The 7,315-nt window shown below is 31.6% G+C and overlaps 1 pseudogene; it reads right to left on the reverse strand.

The window, feature by feature from the left end:
- Positions 1 to 6,592: 6,592 nt before the first annotated feature.
- The window catches only part of LOC111691758, an 8,769-nt pseudogene continuing 8,046 nt past the window's right edge, over positions 6,593 to 7,315 (reverse strand).

Here is a 7,315-nt window from a genome sequence, read left to right on the forward strand (position 1 = left end):
TAAAAAAATCTTATGCAGGATGAATTTTTAATACAAACTATGAATGTTTGAGAATGTCAGTGCAATGTCAGCCAAACCAAAAAAATTAGGGAATTTGAATATATGGTATCAAAAAGAACTTCTGGCCTATATCTACAAATGACTCTGTATATTAATAAAAGAAAGGCGCTGTTTAATGGTCATTTGATATTCCCTTTAGTGAACTCTATACACGGCAGAAGGATGTAAATTTCCTCGTGACTCGCCCTGTATTATGTTTAAAACGAGTTCCAGTTAAAGAGTAGTTACGACTAATTTTGGATTAACACCGCACGCGTTGTTTTAATTTACATAAACAACGTTCAACTTTAGATTAGTTTCTGTTTAATAAAATTTTTTGCGTTCACAGAGAGATGGAATTCTTCCGCATGCCGTTTTATGAACAGAAATTCCAGTAACATTCGTATCATACAGTCTGTGCAGAGAACCCCGTTCTATAAAAATATGAAATTGAGCTATCCAACGTGACTTATTAAACAGCTGGCGTAATGGAGCATGAGAGTGTGCACATTTGTTAGCATGAAGCGAAAGGGGACGGCGTACAACCCTCGACACTGATTTCATCCCCAGTAATAGGGGTTAAAATTTTAAGGCTGCAGCTGTTCTGATCATTCTCCGATTTCTGATAACGCCCTCTATATTACTTGAAATTACGAAAATAATTAAAAACCACTGATTACAGTAATTTCTTAGAGCGTACACTGATAAACATTGAGGTAACTATTGTATATTTTCTTTTTGCTGTATTCTTATCTTTTACGTTGTACTTTTACATTTAAATTGTATTATTCCTGATCCTTTATGTGTTTTAACTATATTTGATGTAAATATACGAATAAAAGTGTGAATTTATATGAACCTCTCAGTATATAATCATTTAATGTTATTGAAGAGTATGAGACACATCAATAATAACCATATTGAACTTTGCCTAACATTTACATTCTGTCATTCAGATTACTATTTAAGACTTATTTACTTATTGTTTTACTAACCCTATATTTTGTTCTCAGTTTAATGTTCTCAAAAGAAGTGGCCATTACTCTCGAAATGGTTAAAAGATTCCAAAAATGTATATTTTTACTCTAGAAAATGTGTCATTTACTTTACTATTTAATTTTACATTATTCACTGTGGCATCCAAATAACCATAGTGTGTAATTTTACATAAAAATTTTTTGATTGTAGAAAATAAATTGTTTCTCACACACTGATATTTGAAAGAAATAATTCTAGCATCAATGTCAAACCTGAATTCATGCTAAAATTATTTCATAAAATTGATAATATAGAATGTGAGAAATTACTGATGTTATACATACTTGTATATGTACTAGGTGATTCTAAAATATGTAACCAATATTATATAGTGGAAACTAGAAGCGAAAAGGGACTATTTGGATATAAATTATTTATATACCAAAATGCACCCTTGAAGAGTTACAAGCTCTTAAAGTTTAATTGAAAGGAGTAACATTAATATCTCCTAATTGTGTGGACTTTTATTTTCAAATTTTATCAAAGTCATCATAAAATATCTTCAAATAGTGTTGGTAATTTAGGGATATCCACCATTTATTTCATACCTATTTTGTTATATTTCGTTCTTGGATTATTTTCAGTTTCGGTGGATAAAAAACATTAGGGCCACGCGCATTGTTAGCTATTGTATGTGAATAGTATGATAACTATGTTCATTACGTTCGCTCTGTACGTAAAAAAACAAGACATAGTGATATATTAACTGTGTTTGCTGTGTTCGTTATGTGCATTAAAAATAACATCATTATTTTTAAGCAGACGTGGTCATATAAATACATATTTATACATAAATAGGTCGAAAAAGATTTGCTTTTTAAATATTGGTGTTCATTCAAGTAATACCTACCGGCTATTTTTGATATGTGTTTAGAGATGCTATACCACAGATTCCTGAAATCAAAATAAGACGATCTAGTTACCAACAAAGAACATTCTAATAAAAAGGACGGATTTGGAGTAACGATTAAAAAAATGTCAAAACACGTAAACCTTGAATTTAAAGGTGATACTTTTCTATAATAAAGTCAATCTCATAACTTCGTTCTCTTACAAGGTGTAGTTTAGAGAAAGACGTATTTGATAAGACTCATTTTGAAATAATATGACACAGACTAGTATTAAGTTTTCTTAAATTATAGAATTTAAACATAGCTTTCCTAAAAAATCAATTTATACAAATTACATTAAATCTATTCATTCACAGATAATGTTTGAAATTGTTTATGCCACTTTGTGATATGTGTGTCAGGTAATCGTAGTAGTAATAGTAGTATAGTAATAATATAAAGGGTTATCCATTTCGAGCTTGGGATAGTAAAGCCCTGCCAATTGATATTTGTCAAATGTCACTATCATCCAGACTGGTATTTGTTTAGTTAAAGGTTTGCCATTTTACAATATGGAACGTAATAAATTATACTACGAAAATGGTGGATCTTCGGTGGCTGCATTTTGCGCATTACACCGATACAGTGAGGAAATTCCAATAGACTGAATCGGTAACAGACATCGTAAGACCTGTGCATCATCGTTTTGCCCGTTCAATCGAAACATAGCCGCGGTGAATGAAAGTGTTAACGATAACCCGAATTTTTCGACTTCAAGACGAGCTCAGCATTTAGGCATGTCATACGACACATTGTGGCGCCATGATCATCGACTTTTTTATCCTGAAATTGAAGATTTTGATCTGGGCGATATGTGGTTTCAACAAAATAGGGCCACATGCCACACAACGCGGCCAATTATGACTCTATTGCGCGAGAAATTCCCAGGACGCGTAATTTCGAGATTCGGCGAAGTGGCTGGGCCACCAAAATCCTACGATTTAACGCCTTTGGATTTCTCTTTGTGGGGCTATGCGAAAGACCGTGGTTATGAATGAATTGTGTGAAAAAGTTTTCGAAAAAACTTCAAAAAGATTGAGTCCTGCAAACGGTTCCGTGGAGGACATTTGAATGATATTGTTTTTCACGCATAATGGCATAGTCCAAACTTTATTATGAAATAAAAGTTCCATCGAAATTTAAATATTCAGTGTGTTTTTTTAAACTTTACTTTCCCAAGGAGAAAATGGATAACCCGTTACTAGAAACGTTGCAAACTGCTTGGATAATTTTCCCTTGAAATATTGTTAACGCATATTAGGGAGGCCAAAAAAAAGAATTTTTTTTCGTGTCTGTTGTGAGAATATGTTAGTTTATCATGTTTTAAGAGCTCCCTTAAAAAATCAGCTCAATAAAATTTTCTTAGAGTGCGCCCAAGATTTTTAAAAATTTCCAAAATAGTCAAAAATTGAATTTTTTTTGTTTTAATTTTTTCTCGTTGTTTTATCATTTTCTAGGTTGAAAAAAATCTCGATACTGAAAATTTCAAGTCAATATTTTAGTTTCTAAAGGTCACTCATAATTATTTTAACTTTCAAGGTAGTGTATGTTTTCGAACGACCTCTAAAAAATAAATATCAACGAACAAAAATTTTTTTTATTGAATCTGATGAACAACAGAATAGAAATAAATCACGAGACACTTAAATTTTAAAAAATTAAAAAATTATAAATATAAGTGGCTCGTAATTTCTATTCTTTTGTTCATCAAATTCAATAAAAAAAAATTATTATTTCGTTGATATTTATCTTTAGAGGTCGCCTTTTAGGTACACTATTTTTAAAGTTAAAATAATTACACAGACACACACAAAAAAAGTAGTCTGTACTTTTCATGCGACATATGTTATCAGTAGTATTTTTGCCTCCTGATCACGAATTCGGTGTCAGAACTGAGCTATCACATCACAGGAATTTCCTAACCTCAAAAAAAATAGGTTAAAAATAGCAAAAATTCACGGAAAAGTGCTAGGAAAAATAGAAAAATATTTTATTTCTATATTCAAATGTTCATTTATACAAGGTGATTCAGTCATAATGTCATTAATTTTAACCATGTATTCGGAAGGCTTAATAAAGGCAGAACATCGGAAAAAAATTTTTTATTCGACTTTTAAAAATGAAGGAAATCAACCCATAACTCCCGCTACGAGGGCGACCCTGGCCGATCCCCGGATACTCGGAAAAATTTGTAACGTAATGTCACGAACAGTTGTCGGCTGAAGCGAACAGCGTTGCCAAGTTCACATCATAATGTGTCGTTCACATTTACTGTTAAACGTATTCAAGTAAATAAAGGAGCATGCATATTCAATAATTTAATAAAATATATTTAATTTATTCCAATTTATTTATACCGTCATCGTCAGTGGTAATTCGTGAATACATATTTCAAAACGGTATCAATTTCAAAAATCGTTTTTGTTAAAATCTGTATTTTTGTATAAATGGATTGTTCCTTGCCATTCAGAAGTGCCAAAATAACGCGTGACCTTGAAAATTTTAAAATTTTTCGCCTGCGGCGCCATTTAAAGACTCTCCCAGCACTTAATATCACGGAATTCAATTCAACAAATGTAACAACCTTAAGCAGAACACATTCAATAAATGTTCACGCGCCGCTACTGATATTATATTGCTTACAGTCAATATTTAAATACTACATACATTTCACCCTCTCTTTATAATTTATCTAGAGAGTGTTGGTTTTTTATGTCATTATTTCTGTAATGAAAATTGAAATGGCTATGAAATGAAATTTAAATTACTTGAACTCTTGGAGTTTTGTGACTTCAATATTAAATTTTATTTAAAGTGAAACAGAGCTAATTTCTTTGCAGCCATAATAGTCACATTTGGTCAGAAGAAAATCCGCATACTACTCGTCGGTTTAGCTTTCAGAGGAGATTCGGTGTCAATGTATGGGCAGGAGTATATGGCGATCGTTTAATTGGGCCGCATTTTCTACCTGAACATCTGAATGGGCCGCGTTACTTTCAATTTTTAGTAGAATTGTTTGAAAACCTTCCCCTTCAGATGCTACGGGATGGTATATGCACGATGGAGCTCCGGCCCATTTTGCTCGCGATGTCCGTGGATTTTTAGACGATCAGTGTCCCAATCGGTGGATAGGGAGATGAGGGCCCATAATCCTATGGACTTCTGTATATGGGGTTATATGAAATCTGTCATGTATCACACCAATGTAGAGAATGTAGAGCAGTTACGGAATCGTATCGAAGATACCGCTGAAGAAATACGTAACAACCCTGGTCTATTCCATCGCATCCGCCGCTGATCTATCCAACGTGTATACTTGTGCATAAACGGTAACGGCACAGCTTAATAATATAAACGGTAATGTATTTGAACCTTTGCTGTAAGCCCGAATGCTTACAGCGAATTAAAAAATTAACATTATGATAATAAAAACTGATTTTTGGCAAGGCATGCCCAGACCTCCTCGAGGTTCTTGCTGGGCAACAATAACAATTTAATGTGTTGATTGCATAATTATGAAAAGTAATTTATAGCATTTTAAATTATTGTTGGCTGATGTGAGCAAACCGTTTATTTATTGTCTTTATATGAACGAAAATATATAAATATGGCAAGGTTGCATCTAGGGCGCGTTGTTCATTTCGTAGCCGTGCGCAAATTGTGAATAATCGACTGACGTCAGCCGGTCAGTAACAGCCTGAAAAGGGCGTTAAATAATGATTTGAAAATTATTTTTTTTTGCTTAAATATGCATTTAATTTTTTTTTAATCACGCCATCGTTTTATACTCATTTTTCTCTATCTGCTCTTAAAATTAATGACATTATGACTGAATCACCTTGTATAGTTAAGACCCCGCCGAACGTGAAGTAGCGGTCAGAATTGGTGGTTCTTTTTCTAACCTCAAAAAAAAAAAACGGGTCAATTAAGGTCAGATATCACGAATTTTCAAAAAATAATAAATTCGCGCCAAATTTCGTATACGGGGGTTTTCAGGGTCGCTGATTACGGACCCAAGGTCAATTTTACAGAATTCAAGATGGCGGATCCAAGATGACCGACCAAATTTTCAAAAAATAACAGATTCGCATCAAATTTGGTATAAGGGGGTTTTCGGGATCGCTGATCACGAATGCGAGATCAGATTTACAACCCGTGAGTAGATCTTTCAAAGAAAAAAGAACAAGCTATAGCCGAAAAAAAGTAGATTAACATGATTGCCCACATAGCAGAATGACATGTAATGTACATACATTTAATATCCATTTTATGCATATGTATATACCTTGATGGTGGAAGTAAAGTCTAATGTATATGTAATAGATATAGAATTAATATACATTGCATATACTTTTGTCGCCAACTTTCATGTTCATTTCATATCCATTATATGTACATAGGTATATATTATGTACATTCATTTCACATGAAACACATATGTATGTACATAATTGTATATGATATGAACATACATTATACATTATTGGTATATTTAATGAATATTCATTACACATGANTATTATTTTTAAAATAACTGGTAGACAAATAAAATATGGTGAAGGAAAAATCAATCATATTAATATTCTTCCTCTGAAAATTACTCTAAAAATTATTCCTAATATACCCTTTAATATATAACTTTATTCTTCTATTAAACAATGTAATCTTAAATAATTAAATCTTCCTGTTAATCTATAATATGATAAACGAAATCTAATAACACACTGTTAATCCAATAGAAATATAAAAAAGCAAACAAATTACTAAATTTAATAAATTTATAGACATAACCTCAACAATTAAATCTTTAGAATAAAAACCAGATAAAAATGGTAACCCACATAAAGAAAAATTACAAATATTAAAAAAAGAACATACCAAAGGTAACTGATTAATTAAATTTCCTATATAACGAATATCTTGACAATTATTTATTGAATGAATAATTGAACCTGCACATATAAATAATAATGCTTTAAATAAAGCATGTGTTAATAAATGAAAAAAAGCTAATTCATAACTCCCTAAAGCTAAAATCCTTATTATTAAACCCAATTGACTTAAAGTTGAAAGTGCAATGATTTTTTTTAAATCAAATTCAAAATTAGCCCCTAATCCTGATATAAACATGGTTAAACTTGCAATTAATAAAAATAATATTTTTAAAGATTCTCTAAAAACAAAATTAAAACGAATTAATAAGTAAACACCAGCAGTAACTACAGTTGAACAATGAACTAAAGCAGATACAGGAGTAGGAGCAGCTATAGCTGCAGGTAATCATGAAGAAAAAGGAATTTGAGCTCTTTTAGTTATTGCTGCTAAAATTACTATTAAAGAAATTAACT

Source organism: Anoplophora glabripennis, unplaced genomic scaffold, assembly GCF_000390285.2.
Source record: "Anoplophora glabripennis isolate ALB-LARVAE unplaced genomic scaffold, Agla_2.0 scaffold458, whole genome shotgun sequence".
Lineage (NCBI taxonomy): Eukaryota > Metazoa > Arthropoda > Insecta > Coleoptera > Cerambycidae > Anoplophora > Anoplophora glabripennis.